The 17,800-nt window shown below is 52.0% G+C and overlaps 1 long non-coding RNA gene across 1 annotated transcript; it reads right to left on the minus strand.

Annotated features, from left to right (window-relative positions):
- Window positions 1–3,280: 3,280 nt before the first annotated feature.
- On the minus strand, window positions 3,281–16,945 carry LOC119960310. Its single transcript, XR_005459373.1, has 4 exons — window positions 16,835–16,945; window positions 15,665–15,771; window positions 5,758–5,937; window positions 3,281–3,346 (listed from the first exon to the last, which is right to left on the minus strand). It is a non-coding gene; the product is annotated as an uncharacterized LOC119960310 (long non-coding RNA).
- Window positions 16,946–17,800: the final 855 nt, after the last annotated feature.

The raw sequence follows: 17,800 nt of genomic DNA on the forward strand, positions 1-17,800 counted from the left end.
CAGCCTCTCTCCAGTGTGAACTCCCTGGTGTGACTGCAGACGGCATAACCAAGTGAATCACGCAAATAGATGTAAACAGGTGTGTGATAATCCGGATTGTGGAGACATGGCTGCAGGATGACCAGGGATGGGAATTGAATATATTCAGTATTTAGGAAGGATTAACAAATAGGAAAAGGCAGTGGAGTGGCAGAGGAAATTAATGCAATTGTGGGGAAGGATATCTGCGTGGGTAGAGCTGATAAACACCAAAGGGACACGGAAATTAATGGGCATTGTATATATACCCCCAAACTGCAGTGGTGATGTTGGGAATGGCCTAATACAGGAAATTAGGCTGATTGTAAAAGTTTCTATCGGTGTGTGAAGAGAAAAAGATTGAAGACAAATGTAGGTTCCTTACAGTCAGAAACAGGGGAATGTATAATAGGGGACAAAGAAATGGCTGAGCAAATAAATACATAATTTAGTTCTGTCTTCAGAAATGAGGGCACAAATCAGACACCAGAAATGTTGGGGAACGCGGGATTAAGTGAGAGGGAGGAACTGAAGGAGATCAATATTAGGAGAGAAATAGTGTTGGGAAAATTGATGGGATTGAAGGCTGATAAATCCCCAGGGCCTGATAATCTGCATCCCAAAGTAATTAAGGAAGTGGTTCTAGAAATAGTCTATGCATTGGTGGTCATCTTCCGGGATTCTATAGACTCTGAAACAGTTCCTGCAGATTGGAGGGTGGCTTACGTAACTCCACTATTTAAAAAGCGAGATAGAGAGAAAACTGAATTATCGATCAGCAAGCCTAACATCAGCAAAATTCTAGAATCAATTATCAAAGACTTTATAGCAAAGCACTAAGAAATCAGTGGCAGGATCGGACAGAGTCAGCATGGATTTCTGAAGGGGAAACCTTGCTTGATAAATCAACTGGAATTCTTCGAGGGTGTAACTGGTAGAGTTGACGAGGGGAAGCCAGTGGATGTGGTATATTTGGACTTTCAGATGGCTTTTGACAAAGTCCCGCAGAAGAGATTAGCGTGTAAAATTAAAGCACATGGGATTAGGAGTAGTGTGTTGAGGTAGGTAGAAAATTGGTTGGCAGACAGGAAACAGAGAGGAGGAATTAATGGCTTTTATTCAAATTGGCAGGCAGTGACTAGTGGGGTACCAAAGGGATCGGTGCTCGGACCAAGATATTCATAGAACATAGAACAGTACAGCACAGAACAGGCCCTTCGGCCCTCAATGTTGTGCCGAGCCATGATCACCCTACTCAAACCCACGTATCCACCCTATACCCTTAACCCAACAACCCCCCCCCCCCTTAACCTTACTTTTATTAGGACACTACGGGCAATTTAGCATGGCCAATCCACCTAACCCGCACATCTTTGGACTGTGGGAGGAAACCGGAGCACCCGGAGGAAACCCACGCACACAGGGGGAGGACGTGCAGACTCCACACAGACAGTGACCCAAGCCGGAATCGAACATGGGACCCTGGAGCTGTGAAGCATTTATGCTAACCACCATGCTACCCTGCTGCCCCCAAAATTCAGAAGATTAATGATTTACAAAACAATGTAATATACCCAATTCTTTTTTTGCAATTAAGGGGAAATTTAGTGTGGCCAATTCACCTACCCTGCACATCTTTGGGTTATGGGAGTGAGACTCACGCAGACACGGGGAGAATGGCCATAAATTAGGAGAGAATGTACGTCCTCGTACACCAGTCACTGAAGGAAAGCATGCAGCTACAGCAGGCGGTAAAGAAGGTAAATGCTATGCTAGCCTTCATTGAGAGTGGATTCAAGTTCAGGAGCAGGGATATCTTGCTGTCATTATACAGGGCCTTGGTGAGGCCATAACTGGAATATTGTGAGCCGTTTTGATCTCTTTATCAAAGGAAGGATGTTCTTGCTCTAGAGGGAGTGCAGCGAGCGTTTACCAGACTGATTCCTGGGATGGTGGGACTGACGTATGAAAGATTGAATCAGTTAGGATTGTATTCGCTGGAGTTCAGAAGAATGGGGGATCTCATAGAAACCTATAATATTCGAACAGGACTTGACAGGGTAGATGCAGGAAAGACTTTCCCTGTGGTGGGAGTGTACAGAACCAGAGGTCACAGTCTGAGGATACGGGGTAGACCATTTAGACAGAGATGGTGAGTCTGTGGGATTTGTTACCACAGGAAATAGCTGAGGCCAATACATTGTATGTTTTCAAGAAGCAGTTAGATATCGCACTTTGGGCGAAGGGGATCAAAGGATATGGAGGGGAAAGCGGGATTGGGCTATTGAGTTGGATGATAAGTCATGATCATAATGATTGGCAGAGCAGGCGCGAAGGGCCAAATGGCCTCTTCCTGCTCCTATTTTCTATGTTTCTATGTAATCCCTTCCCACACTAAGAGCAGATGAATGGCCTCTCCCCAGTGTGAACTCGCTGATGTCTCTGCAGGCTGGATAACTGACTGAATGCCTTCCCACACTGAGAGCAGGTGAATGGCCTCTCCCCAATGTGAACTTGCTGATGTCTCAGCAGGGCCTCTCCCCAGCGTGAACTCGCTGATGTCTCAGCAGGATGGATGAATCAATGAATCCCTTCCCACACTGAGAGCACATGAATAGCCTCTCCCCAGTGTGAACTCGCTGATGTCTCTGCAGTTTGGATGAATCAATGAATCCCTTCCCACACTGAGAGCAGGTGAACGGCCTCTCCCCAGTGTGAACTCGCTGGTGTGACTGCAGGGTGGATAACCGAGTGAATCCCTTCCCACACTGAGAGCAGGTGAATGGTTTCTCCGCACTGTGAACTCGCTTGTGTGACTGAAGGCTGGATAACTGAGTGAATCGCTGCCCACACTGAGAGCAGGTGAACGGCCTCTCCCCAGTGTGATTGCGTCGATGAGTCTCCAGCTCACATGGGAATCTGTATCCCTTCCCACAGTCCCCACATTTCCACGGTTTCTCCATGTTTTGGGTCTCCTCGTGTCTCTCCAGATTGGACAGTCTGTGGAAGCCTTGTCTACACACAGAACATGTGCACTGTCTCTCCTCGCTGTGAATGGTTTTTCAGGCTGTGTAACTGGTTAAAGCTCTTTCCACCTTCAGTTAACTGGAACACTCTCACTCGGGTGTGTGTCGTGTGGGTCTCGGTGCTTTTCCAATCACATTCACATTTAAAATCTTTTGAAGCCGACAGATCGGACAAACATTTCTCCTTCTCACCAATGATATTCAGAGCCCGTTGTTTTCAGATCAGAAGGAATCGAGTGAGTTTGTCACATCAAGACGTGGTGTTTGAGATTTCTGTCTATAATTCCTCCTCTTCCAATATCCTTTAAAAACAATTTACAAAAGTCTTCATTGTTAGTTCAGGATAGAAATTCAGAACAGACAATTCTAGTTTCTATGGAACATTGTTTAGTCTCTCGATCTCCAAAAGCTGTAAATCTCCATCCGACACAATCTCCCTCCATTCTCACTCTGCTGTATCTACTATTTACCCTCCCAATTCTCCTGAAGGTGCTGATTCATGTTGATTGACAGATCCAAGATCAGCTCACTGCTTCCTGACCAGGACACAGAGATTAGAATAGGAGCAAAAGTCGGCCATTCGGCCCACCGAGTCTGCTCAACCATTCAATGAGATCCTTGGCCGATCTACCTCAGCACCATTTTCCCACACAATCCCCATATCCCTCGATATCTTCAATATCTAGAAACCTATCAATATTTGTCTTGAACATACTTGGTGACTGAGACTCCACATTCCTCTGGGGTAGAGAATTCCAAAGCTTCACCACATCCTTGAGTGAAGAAATCCCTCATCTCAGCTTTCTCTCTATTTTCCTACCTGATCCCCAAAACCCTTAACCCCATCGTCAATAAAATATCTGTCCAACCTGTGCTTCAATATATTCAATTGACTCCGCTGCTCCCTGTGGAAGAGAAATCCAAAGACTAACCTTCAGAACATAATATTCTTTATTAGTGTCACAAGTAGGCTGACATTAACTCTGCAAGGAAGCAACTGTGAAAAGCCCCTCGTCGCCACACTCCGGCGCCTGTTCGGGTACACAGAGGGAGAATTCAGAATGTCCAATGTCACCTAACAGCACGTCGTTTGGGACTTGTGGGAGGAAACCGAAGCACCGGGAGGAAACCCACGCAGACACAGGGAGAACGTGCAGACTCTGCGCAGACAGTGACCCAAGCCAGGAATCGAACCCAGGTCCCTGGTGCTGTAAAGCAACACTGTGTGACGGTCCACTACATCAGATATATCTCTTCCCAATATTAATTTACTGCCCCCTTAAATGTTAGCCATCTCCTGGGGAAACCAGCCCTTTAATTGGGAACATTAGGAAAGAGACCATCTTTTTCTTCAAATAAATGAGTCAGGTTGAGGGACACTGCAGCCTGGGAATCATTGCTCCTCGGGCACTAGGACCTGGCCGGGTGAGACTACGAAGCCTCGCCCATTACAAACGTCACCGCACTCGCGCATGCGCTCCATTTGAATCAAGATGGGGGCTGTTGAATTGGGCCTGTTATCGGGAAAAGACCCGAAGCTGCAAACGCAGGACCTACAGGTACGTCTTCCTGGTTTAGGGCCTTCACGCGGTGCTTAGAAACTCTCTCACTCCACAGTGGGCTCTATTGCTTCCTTCGGATTTCCGCATCCTTACCCGCTGCCCATGAGACAAAGAAGCGTCTCTTTCCCAGCCGCCATCACACACCGCGCATGCTCCAACTACTCCCAGGCATTGCGCCTGCGCACTGCTGTCCTGCGGTGTCGATAGGGGACATTCACCACCGCGGGGAATGCCGGGTAATACACGCCCCATTGATCATCCCAATTAGTGAATAGTGATTTTTGTTTGCTATGATGTGAAGATTGGACGAGTGGGATAAAAATTATACGTAAATCCAAGTAAGAGGGAAACATGTGGCGTAGTGGTTAGAAGTGGAACTAAGGCGCTGAGGACCTAAGGCGCATGATGGACTTGGGTTGTGTTCATTGCTCTCTGTAGTTTCTGATGGTCTTGGGCTGAGCAGTTCCCACAGCAGGCTGTGATGCAGCCAGATAGGATGTTTTCCTATCATGTTTTCCTGCATCTGTAAAAATCGTAAGACTCAATGTGGACATGCTGGATTTCCATAGTTTCCTGAGGAAGTATATGCGCTGTTATGCTTTCTTGGTCGTAGCGTCGATGTGGGAAGCCCTATCCATCTAATATTGGAAAATTGATATCTAATGAGAGGGAAATCAATTTGTGTATCCTTTTTAACGTGGCCAATCCATCAACCCGCACATCTTTGGAGCTGAGATCCACGCAGACACAGGGAGGACAATTTATGTATCCTTAATGAACATCGATATGCAGAGAGGAAGATACAAATCCTTTAAACATCTCACTTGGCACAGAATTGTCTGAAACTCTAAACAGGAGCTTCAGGAAATCAAAGTACTGACAAATAGCCAACTTCCCAGCTGATGGAAGACATTCTTAAAATATACATTGTTGGACCTTGATTCGAATCTCAGCTTGGGTCACTGTCTGTGCAGTGTCTGCACGTTCTCCCCGTGTCTGTGTGGGTTTCCTCCGGGTACTCCGGTTTCCTCCCACAGTCCACGGGTTAGGTGAAATGGACATTATGAATTCTCCCTCAGTGTACCCGAACAGTAACTTCATTGCAGTGTAAGCCTACTTGTGACACTAATAAAAAAAAGACATTCACTCACTTGACTGACCAACTCGGGTTCCAGCCCTCAAGTCTGGTGACAGACCTCACGGCTCACTTGCCCTTCTGGCCTGTGAGCTCCTCTTGCTGCTGTTTCCCAGGGCAATCTGTGTCCACTCTCCTACATTACTCTGTCTGATGGAGTTCAGAGACTCAGAAAGAAAACACTGAGGACATGAATCTGAATTCAGAAATTCAGTTAAAGAAACATGATAAATTGAAGGATTTAAGTCACAGTATTTGATTGCAATTAATATATTAATTTTGTCTGACACTTATGCGGAATGGAAGCAAATTATGTTCGTTGTTTTATATCGTTCTTCTTTTCTATGGTTTTGACACATCATCTTTCTTTTTTCTTACATTTAAATGGTGGACCATGCTACCCAGAATTCCCTGCATGGATCAATACAGATATTTTAGTTTATTAACAACTCCATATTACAAAAGAACACAGCTGAATACAAAACAATCAGCAATACAGTAAAAACATCCACAATACACCAAAACTGGACATTCTGAATTCTCCCTCGGTGAACCAGAACGGGGGCCGGAGTGTGGCGACTAGGGGATTTTCACAGTAACTTCATTGCAGTTAATGTAAGCCTACTTGTGACAATAAAGATTATTATTATAAACAGAAACCAATGAATAATCAAAAGAAAACAAAACCACTAGATTTCACGCCAGCACACGCCCACCACCACATCAGCAGAAAGGCTCCCAAACGAGCAGCACAGACCACTGGTAAAGGACACACTGATATGGGGCATGGCGGAAGAGAGAGAGAGAGGGAAAGTACACCCCTCTCAAGAGGGAGCACAGTTCAACCCAGAAACAGTTGTGTGTGTGAGTGCATCCCATCTTAATGAAAAAGACTGGAATGCGCAGGTACAGAAAGGCTGAGCAGACCAATTATGAGCAGGGTTCAGTTAGAATGGGCATTGGATGCAGAAGCAATTTGGGCTGGAGTGGAGACGGGGGAGATGCTGCTGGGTTTAACCCATCGGACTGGGACTGAGGAGGACGAACAGACCATTCGGCCCTCCAAGCCTGTTCCACCATTCAATAAAATCAGGGCTGATCTGGTTGTGGTCTCAGTTCCCCTTTGCCTGTCTGCACCACCCACCTGCACCTAGAACCATTGACTCCCTTGTCTATCAAAAATCTATCATCCAATTCTGCCTTAAATAAATTCAATACCCCAGCCTCCACTGTTCTCTGGGAAGTGAATTCCACAGACGAATGAACCTCGGAAACAAAGAAATTATCCTCATTTTAGCCTTCACGTTCTTCCCATCTCTCATTCTTAAAGTGTGTTGCCTTGTTCTAGTCTTTCCCACGGGTCGAAAACCATCCTCAGTTTTTTCCTCCTCTGAGCCTCTGAACTCAATCAGAGTAATGTAGGAGAGTGGACACTGATTGTCCTGGGAAACGTGTGTAATCGGCGGGGCTTCGTTGTCTATTCCCGGCCTGGTCCTAGTGCCCGAAAAAGCATCGTTCTGGCAACAAGTTAAACAACTTCACCCATCCCCAGGCTGCAGTCGAGAAGAGGGCATGAAGCCATGTATATATTCAGGGTGAGAGGTTGCAGCCTCTGTATAGTTTCCTGAAGGGGCTGCTCCTCAACTTTGGTTACACTGGAGCCCCTGGCTCCTAATCTTTGGCTGTCCGGTGTGGAGGAGGCTGGGTAAATCAGAGGTACTTCTCCTGGGCACTTCCGGTAGCGGCAATGATCAGCTGAGCCGCACGTTCGGAGGCTCCCGGAAAAAATGGACTTTGGGGCTTTTTTAAAGGCCCCCAATGGAGCTTGTGAGGCGAATCCTGACGTGGGAAGAGGCCAGGAGTCGCCCCAGAGGTCCCATGGTGGAGACCAGGAGCGGGGCAGGGAGAGAATCGAAGGAGAAAACACCCGGGAAAAAGCGGGACCCGAAGGACAAAATGGCGGCCGGCGAAAGTTTTGAAGAGTTGAAGAAGTGGGTACAGACGCCTCTGCTGCGCTGCTTCCAGGAGATGAAAGTGGAGCTGCTGGAGTCCATCAAGGTAACCAACAGGGAACTGATGGAGACCCAGATAGCCCAGGGGGCTGCGATCCGGGAGCTGCAGCAGCAGGCCGCCGAGAGGGAGGACGAGGTCGTGGCTGTGGTGGGGAAGGTGGAGGTGCACGAGGCGCTCCATAAAAAATGGCAGGAGCGGTTCGAGAAGTTGGACAACCGGTCGAGGAGGAAGAATTTACGGATCCTGGGCCTCACGGAGGGGCTGGAGGGATCAGACCTAGCCGCCTATGTAGTGATGATGCTGAACACGCTGATGAGGGCTGGGTCCTTCCAGGGGCCCCTGGAGTTGGAGGAGGTCCACAGAATTCTGGCTGGGAGGCCCAAGCCGAACGAGCCGCCGCGGGCGGTGTTGGTGAGGTTCCAACGGTTCGTGGATCGTGAGTGTGTGCTCAGGTGGACCAAAAAGGAGCGGAGCAGCAAATGGGAGAACACGGAGGTGCGGATCTTCCAGGACTGGAGTGCGGAGGTGGCGAGGCGGAGGGCCGGGTTTAACCGGACGAAGGCGGTGCTCCACAGACGGAGGGTGAAGTTCGGCATGTTGCAGCCGGCGCGTCTGTGGGTCACCTATAAGGATCGGCACCATTATTTTGAGTCCCCGGAGGAGGCGTGGGCCTTCGTGCAAGCCGAGAAACTGGACACAAACTGAGGGTCCCCCGGATGGGGGATGCTGTAGAATACTGTATTTATTTATACTGTATGTGTATTTGCGGGGTTTAGGGTATGAGGTGGGGTGGCCATAGGGTGGGTGGGGTGATGCCGTATGGGTGTTTTCTTTATGGGTTTTCTAGCAGGAGTTGGGTGGACGGGTTTGGACTGAGGGGTAAACGGGGTGTTTGGGGAGCTGGTGGGGGGGACTGACAATGGGAGTGGCCCTGGAGGAGGCGGGGCCCGGCAGGGCGAAAGCGCGGGCTTTCTGCGGGGTCCCCGTGCTGGGAGAGTGAGGGGGCGGGGTCTTCTTCTCCCGCGCAGGAGCGGGGGAGGGTGGACTGGTTGATGGGCACTATGGAGGAGGGGCAGTCCCACGTTGGGAGGAGCCGAAAGTAGGGCGGGAGCCGCCGGGGTCAGCAGAAGATAGCTGGCTCACGGGAGTGCTGTAGGGGGGCGGGGGGTGGGGGGGGGGGTGCGGCTAGGAGGGGTCCTAGCCTGGGGGGGGGGGGGGGAAGGGGGAGGGGAGGGGGAGTGTTTTACCGGGTTGCTGCTGAAACGGTCAGGAAGGAGCTGGAGGATGCAGGGGGTGCTGGAGGGGGGGGATGTGCCGCCGTGGGAAACTGGCACAGCGTGGGACGCTGGCCAGGGGTGGGCAAGGGAGGGGGTATGGCTAAGCGGCAGGGGAAGGGGGCAGGGAGCCCTCGGTTCCGGCTGATAACCTGGAATGTGAGGGGGCTGAGTGGGCCGGTCAAGATGGCCCGAGTAGTTGCGTACCTGAAGGGGCTGAAGGCGGATGTGGCCATGCTCCAGGAGACACACCTGAGAGTGGTGGACCAGGTCCGGCTGAGAAAGGGGCGGGTGGGCCAGGTATTCCACTCAGGGCTGGACGAGAAGAGGAAGGGGGTGGCGATCCTGGTGGGGAAGAAGGTGTCGTTTGAGGCGTTGAAGGTGGTGGCTGACAGTGGCGGGAGGTACGTGATGGTGAGTGGCAAGCTGCAGGGGGAGCGGGTAGTGTTGGTGAATGTTTATGCCCCAAATTGGGACGACGCGGGGTTCATGCGGCGTATGCTGGGCCGCATTCCAGACCTGGAGGCGGGGGGCCTGATCATGGGGGGAGACTTTAACACTGTGCTGGATCCCCCATTGGATCGATCCAAGTCCCGGACGGGTAGGAGGTCGGCGGCAGCTAAGGTGCTGAGGGGATTTATGGACCAGATTTGGGGGGGGGGGGGGGGGGGGGGGGGGTGGACCTTTGGAGGTTTGCGAGGCCAAGGGCCAGGGAATACTCGTTTTTCTCCCATGTACATAAGGCCTACTCGAGGATTGACTTTTTTGTCCTGAGCAGGGGGCTGGTGTCGAGGGTGGAGGATGTGGAATACTCCGCCATTGCAATTTCGGATCATGCCCCGCACTGGGTGGACCTCGGGCTGGGGGAAGAGAGGGACCAACGTCCGCTCTGGCGCATGGAGGTGGGGCTGCTGGCAGAGGAGGAGGTGGCCGGGAGGGTCCGGGGATGTATTGAGAGATACCTCGAGGCCAATGATAACGGGAAGGTTCGGGTGGGGACGGTCTGGGAGGCATTGAAGGCGGTGATGAGGGGGAATTGATCTCCATCTGAACCCATAGGGAGAGGGGGGAGCAGAGGGAAAGGGAAAGACTGATAGGGGAGATGGTGCAGGCGGATAGGGGATATGCGGAGGCCCCAGAGGAGGGATTGCTGGGGGAGAGGCGTAGCCTTCAGGCCAGATTTGACCTACTGATGACCAGAAACGCGGAAGCCCAGTGGAGGAAAGCACAGGGGGCGGTGTATGAACACGGGGAGAAGGCGAGCAGGATGCTGGCGCACCAGCTCCGGAAGCGAGACGCGGCCAGGGAGATTGGGGGAGTGAGGGATAGTGCCGGGAAGCTGGTGCGGAGGGGGAGTAGAGGTCAATGGGGTCTTCAGGGACTTTTATGGGGAACTGTACCGGTCTGAGCCCCCGGTGGAGGAGGGTGGAATGGGGCGCTTCTTGGACAAGCTGCGATTCCCGAGAGTGGAAGAGGAGCGGGTGGAGGGACTAGGGGCACCGATCGAGTTGGAGGAGGTTGTCAAAGGGATAGGGAGCATGCAGTCGGGGAAGGTGCCGGGGCCGGACGGGTTTCTGGCGGAATTCTATAAAAAGTATTTGGACCTGTTGGCCCCCTGTTGGTCCCGACCTTTAACGAGGCAAGGGAGGGGGGGGCTTTGCCCCCAACTACGTCACGGGCGCTGATTTCCTTGATCCTGAAGCGGGCCAAGGACCCTCTGCAGTGTGGATCATATAGGCCGATTTTGTTGCTGAACACCGACGCTAAGCTGCTGGCAAAGATCCTGGCCACTAGAATAGAGGATTGTGTGCCGGGGGTCATACATGAGGACCAGATGGGGTTTGTGAAGGGAAGGCAGCTGAACACAAATGTGCGAAGGCTCCTCAATGTCATTATGATGCCGGCGGTGCAAGGGGAGGCGGATAGTGGTGGCGTTGGACGCGGAGAAGGCCTTCGATAGGGTGGAGTGGGAGTACTTGTGGGAGGTGTTGGAGAGGTTCGGGTTTGGGGTGGGGTTTATTCGGTGGGTGAGGCTGCTCTACGAGGCCCCGATGGCAAGTGTAGCCATGAATAGGAGGAGGTCGGAGTACTTTCGGCTGCATTGGGGGACGAGACAGGGGTGCCCCCTGTCTCCCTTGCTCTTCGCGTTGGCGATTCAGCCCCTGGCCATGGCACTGAGGGAGTCAGGGAACTGGAGGGGCCTTGTGCTGGGTGGGGAGGAGCATCGAGTGTCGCTGTATGCGGACGACCTGTTGCTGTATGTGGCGGACCCGGTGGGGGGGATGCTGGAGGTGATAAGGATACTTGGGGAATTCGGGAGTTTCTCGGGGTATAAGCTGAACCTGGGCAAGAGTGAGGTGTTTGTGGTGCATCCGGGGGATCAGGAGGAGGGGATTGGTAGGCTCCCATTGAAGCAGGCAGGGAAGAGTTTTAGGTACCGAGGGGTCCAGGTGGCGGGGAGCTGGGGGGCCGTGCACAAGCTCAACCTCACAAGATTGGTGGAGCAGATGGAGAAGGAGTTTAAGAGATGGGATATGTTACCGCTGTCACTGGTGGGGAGGGTGCAGTCCGTCAAGATGACGGTGCTCCCGAGGTTTTTGTTCTTGTTCCAGTGCCTCCCCATCCTTATCCCGAAGGCCTTTTTCAGGAGGGTCAACAGCAGTATCACGGGATTTGTGTGGGCGCATGGGACTCCGAGGGTTCGAAGAGTGTTCCTGGAGCAAGGCAGGGATGGGGGGGGCTGGCGTTGCCCAATCTCTGTGGGTACTACTGGGCGGCCAACGCAGCGATGGGGCTTAAATGGGTAATGGACGAGGAGGGGGCAGCGTGGAAGAGGATGGAGGCGGCGTCTTGTGTGGGCACGAGCCTGGAAGCGCTAGTAACGGCGCCGTTGCCGCTCCCTCCGACGAGGTATACCACGAGCCCGGTGGTGGCGGCTACCCTCAAAATTTGGGGGCAATGGAGACGGCACAGGGGAGAAATGGGGGGCTCGATGGAGGCCCCGATACGGGGGAACCATCGGTTTGTCCCAGGGAGGATTGATGGCGGATTTCTGGGCTGGCACAGGGCAGGGGTTAGGAGGTTGAGGGACCTGTTTGTGGAGGGGAGGTTTGCGAGCTTGGGGGAGTTGGAGGGGAAGTTTGGGCTCCCCTCGGGGAACATGTTTAGTACATCCAGATGAGGGCGTTTGCCAGGCAGCAGGTGGAGGGGTTCCCCTTGCTGCCCCCACGAGGGGTGCAGGATAGGGTGCTCTCGGGCGGTGTTGGTTGGAGGAGGGAGGATCTCGGACATTTACCGGGTAATGCAGGAGATAGACGAGGCCTCGGTGGAGGAACTGAAGGGGAAGGGGGAAGACGAGCTGGGGGAGGAGATTGAGGAGGGGACGTGGGCGGATGCCCTGGAGAGAGTGAATTCCTCCTCTTCCTGTGCGAGGCTTAGCCTCGTACAGTTCAAGGTGCTGCATAGGGCCCACATGACTGGGTCGAGGATGAGTAGGTTTTTCGGGGGCGAGGACAGGTGTGCTAGGTGCTCGGGGAGCCCAGCGAACCACGCCCATATGTTTTGGGCGTGCCCAGCGTTAGGGGAGTTTTGGAAGGGGGTAGCAAAGATGGTGTCGAGGGTGGTGGGGTCCAGGGTCGAGCCAGGCTGGGGACTCGCAATTTTTGGGGTTGCAGTGGAGCCGGGAGTGCAGGAGGCGATAGAGGCCGGTGTTCTGGCCTTTGCGTCCCTAGTAGCCCGGCGGAGGATCTTGCTCCAATGGAAGGATGTGAGGCCCCCAAGCGTGGAGGCCTGGATCTCGGGTTCATTAAATTGGAGAGGGTGAAATTTGCCCTGAGGGGATCAGTACAAGGGTTTTTCAGACGGTGGCAGCAGCCGTTTCTGGACTTCCTGACGGAACGGTAGGGAAATAGGCCGACAGCAGAAGCAACCCGGGGGGGAGGGAAAGGATTGGGGGGATGGAGAGCTGTGCACATGGGTTTGTGGAGGGTGCTATCTCTCTCTTGTTTGTTTTTTTTTCTTTGTTCTTTTTCTTTGTTGTTGTTCTTTCTTTTTGTTTGAAGTTGCTCTTGAAGCTGGAGGGGGTATTGTTCATGGGGTGTTACCGCGGTTGCATGTTAAGAGAGCTAAGATGTTTATATTTTGTATTTTGTAAAAAGTTCAATAAAAATTATTTTTTAAAAAAGGAAACTCGAGGAACAGAACCTCATCCTTTATCAGGCAATTTCTGACCTTCCAGACACAACATCCATTTCAGTAATTTCAGATTATAATCATCTCTCTGATATTTTTAGACAGTTGGTGCTGGTAACGGTTCTGCTGTTGCCATTTATACCTCACCTGGACCTGTCTTTTATTTCTTCTCTTTTCTTATTATTTACTTATCTCATTGTCACCCAGTTTTGTCTTGCACCATTATCCCCTTTGTCATTTAATCACTTCAGCCTTCCATCCTCCCAAACTGCCCCCCTCTGAAATGGCCCAGCAAGCCACTCAGTTCCAGGGCAATTAGGGATGGGCAACAAATGCCGGCTCAGCCCCCGACACCCACATCCCAAAACACATAAAGGAAAGTTGGCAGCTAGAAAGGCAAATGCAATGTTTGCACTCATTTCAAGAGAGCTACAATACAAGATGAATGGGGTTGAGAAACATATCAGCCATGATCGAATGGCAGAGCAAACTCAAACACTCGATGGGCTGAATGGCCTAATTCTGCTTCTCTATCTTTTTTTTTCAATGAGGGGATCTCACAGAAACACTTGTAAAACAATTGTTGGAATCCATGCCGGACCTAGATACAGATCAATTGATTCTTGGAGGAGACTTCAATTGTGTTCTGGACCCTAAATGGACTGGTCCAAGCTGATTCAACCACAACAAAAACATGAAAAAGGAATGAAACCAGACGGACCACCCGGCATCGACCCAGGCACCAGAAACAACAACGGCAAACCCAGCAAAAGATTTTTAAAACCTGTTCCCATTAGTAGATTGTAAAAGGGACACAGGGCTTTGGTGACGGCCCCACTTCCACTCCCCCCAGCAAAGTACTCTACGAGTCCGGTGGTGGTTGCGTCCCTTAAAATCTGGGGACAGTGGAGGTGGCATAGCGGGGAAGTGAAGGCCACAGTTTGGGCCCCGATACGGGGTAATCACCGTTTGCGCCAGGGAGAACGGGTGGGGGATTTGAGAGTTGGCACAGGGCAGGCATCAGGCAGTTTGGGGACCTCTTCCTGGATGGGAAGTTCGCAACTCTGGATGAGCTGGTGGGATAGTGGAACCTCTCCCCTGGGAACGCTTTTAGGTATATGCAGGTCAGGGCATTTGTTAAGAGGCAGGCTGCTGCCAAGGGGGGTGCAGGACAGGGTGCTTTCGGGGACGTGGGTCGGGGAAGGGAAGATCTCGGGTATTTACCAGCTGATGCAGGAGGAGGAGGAGGCCTCAGTAGAAGAGCTCAAAGTGAAGTGGTAGGAAGAGCTAGGGGAAGAGATTGAAGATAGAACGTGGTCGGACGCCCTGGAGAGGGTGAATTCTTCCTCCTCTTGCGCACGGCTCAGCCTAATTCAGCTCATGGTGCTGCACAGGGCTCACATGATGGGGCAAGGATGAGCCGGTTCTTCGGAGGGGAAGACAGGTTCGGGAAGCCCGGCGAACCCCACCCATATGTTCTGGGCTTGTCCAGCTTTGGAGTGGTTTTGGAAGGGGGTGGCGGGGACTTTTTTTTTTTTATAAATTTAGATTAGCCAATTATTTTTTTTTTTCCAATTAAGGGGCAATTTAGCGTGGCCAATCCACCTACTCTGCACATTTTTGGGTTGTGGGGGCGAAACCCACGCAGACACGGGTAGAACGTGCAAACTCCACACGGACAGTGACCCAGAGCCGGGATCGAACCTGGGACCTCAGCGCCGTGAGGCGGTTGTGCTAACCACTAGGCCACCGTGCTGCCCAGGGTGGCGGGGACTTTGTCGGAAGTGGTCGGGTCGAGGGTCAAGCCAGGCTGGGGGCTCGCGATCTTTGGGGTAGCTTCGGAGCCGGGAGTGCAGGAGGCGAGAGAGGCCGGCATTCTGGCCTTTGCGTTTCTAGTAGCCCGGCGCAGGATTCTGTTACAGTGGAGGGATACGCGGCCCCTGAGTTTGGAGGCCTGGATCAACGACATGGCTGGGTTCATCAAGTTGGAGAGGATGAAGTTTGCCCTGAGGGGGTCGGTACAGGGGTTCTTTCGGCGGTGGTAGCCCTTTCTCGACTTCCTGACAAAGGGGTAGAGAGTGGTCGGTCTCAGCAGCAACTTGGGGGGGGGGGGGGGGGGGTTTGGGGATGGTTAGGGGGTTTGTTTTTGCGGCGGTGGGTTTGCTATGTTGTTATTTTCTTCTTTCTTGTATTGCTGTTGGTTTTTTGTTATTATTTATTTTGGGGGGGGGGTGAGTTCTTTTCTTGTGTTGGTGTGGAAACACGCCTTGTTTGTTTTAAATTGTGGGGAGAAAATTTGTTATTGAAAAACTTGAATAAAAATAATTTAATAAAAAGTAAAAGGGACACAGATTTAAGATTGGGAACAAGATTAAGATTGTCTACAGGGGAGATAGGAGGTAGTCATTTTACACAGTGAGTAATAATATGTAACTCAATGCTTACACACAAAGGTCGATAATCTCCAGGTCCTGATAACTCAAACAGTGCTGTCAGAATTTGATGTGAGGATTGGTTGTGAGTTTCCTGTCTGCAAATCCCTTTCTAAGCCCCTGTGAAAGAAGTTTACAAAAAGGCATCACCGTCAGTCCAGAAATGTAATTCAGGAAAGATAAACATTTCTCCTGGTTTAAATTTGCTGTGTGTAAATCCTCCCCTACTAATCCCCTATATAGGAGTTTCCAAAATTAATCATTGTCAGTCCAGGATAGAAATTTACAACATTCTCCCCTCCTGCTCCCTGATCCAGGATGACCGGTCATGCCCCCTGTCATAGTATACACACATGTATATGATGGTGCACAGACAGGTATTGATTGACACACAGGATGACCAATGAACACACAGAACACAGCAGCCTGACAGGACACGGCCACGATAAAGCCAGAGGGCACTAGTTTTCCCGCTGTCTTGGGATGCAGCCTCTGAGACAGTCCGAGCCTGTGAGCAACAACTAGAACATCCACCATGTGGTAGTAAGATAGTTTGGTCAGGTTTGCCTCAGGTCTCCAGTCAACTCAGCATAGTGTCAACCCACAGTTAAATTATGTTCAATAAAATAGAGTTGCATTTCTTCAAGTGTTGGAAGCCTGTCTCTCTCACTGCTACAGTAAACGCAGTCCTCGCAGACCCAGCTTGCCCTACACATCACCCCCAGCTGCACACTGTCCCTCGTCATCAGCAGTCCCTCGATTTGAGGGTGATGTTGACTCAGGGCTGAGAGTTTCTGCCCTGGGTATTCATGTGGCTGAACAGAGCCGCAGAGCTTTGGACACATGGGGCAGGATGTCCAAAGAGGCAGTGAAATCCCGAGAATGTGGCGACTAGGGGCTTTTCACAGTAACTTCATTGAAGCCTACTGGTGACAATAAGCGATTTCCATTTCAAAGTTGTCTCCATTCTGAACAATGGGGAACAAGCTCCTCCCACTCTTTGAAAATCGGCACAACAAAGATGAGAAACGCGCATGCGCCCTGATGCACATCCAATAAAGATGGCGGCCGTTAACCCGAGCCGAACGTGAAGAGCTGCAACTCCGCTCGATACAAACTGGGTCCCGAAACTTTTTTCCGCGGTTTGTGGCTCACAACAGCTTTACAAAACGTTTCCGCCCACCCCCACGATCTCTCGCTCCCTCCATATTGTTAATCACGTCTCACCAATTTCCGACCTGAAAAACACACCCTTCTCCTTCGCCATTACCCACACTGCGCATGCTTCAATCACAGCCTGGCCCCGCCCCTCATTCACTCCGATTGGTTGGAGGACCAGCCGCCCTCATCAGTCGTCTAGTCCCACCACCTCCTCCTCCTATTGGTCCGGAGCTGCCGTCAATCACCCGGGCATTGTGACGGTGACAGGTGGTGAGAGCGGCCACAGGCTCAGGCTGACTCGCTGATTGTTCCTGTCTCAGCCCCTCCCCCTTCCTGCTGCCCTCTGTCCTCCCGCCCCTCTGCCTGAGGTGGGAGTGGGACCACCTGGGACTGCAGACCCTGCCCTCTGACCTCCCGCCCCTCTGCCTGAGGTGGGACCACCTGGGGCTGTTGTGAAGACCAAGGGCTTTGTTTTGTGCCCCACAGGGCTGAAGAGCTCCGTCCGCCTGCCTTTCACCGCCTGTGGTGGGTGTGGGGCAGCCTGAGGCATTGTTTTAGGCCCCTCCATGGCTGAAGAACGCTGCCCCGCTCTGCTGTTGCCCTGCAGCACCTTCCCTTGTGGCACCTGCTGTTGTGGTGCCACGTCCATCACCCCTCCTCCCATCCTTTCCCTACTACCCTGGTCTTAGATAGACAGCCGGACCGTACCAGGGGTGGACATGGCCAGTACCCCAGGGGCATCCTCCACTCTGCCAGGGGCAGTGCAGCCAAGAACCTATGCAGGGACGGCAGCCCCTCGACCCTCCACTGCCCCTCGCCTTTCCGCCTACGAACACGGCAACTTAGGGTCAAATGTTATGCCCAACCCCACTATGACCATCGAGGTGGGCACCCGTGCGATGGCCGGGGTCTTTGGCCCCTCGGCCATCGTAGCCGCCTCCAGGATGTACGGCAAGGCCATCTTTTTCCTGCGGGCCGAGCAGACGGT

Source organism: Scyliorhinus canicula, unplaced genomic scaffold (assembly GCF_902713615.1).
Source record: "Scyliorhinus canicula unplaced genomic scaffold, sScyCan1.1, whole genome shotgun sequence".
NCBI lineage: Eukaryota > Metazoa > Chordata > Chondrichthyes > Carcharhiniformes > Scyliorhinidae > Scyliorhinus > Scyliorhinus canicula.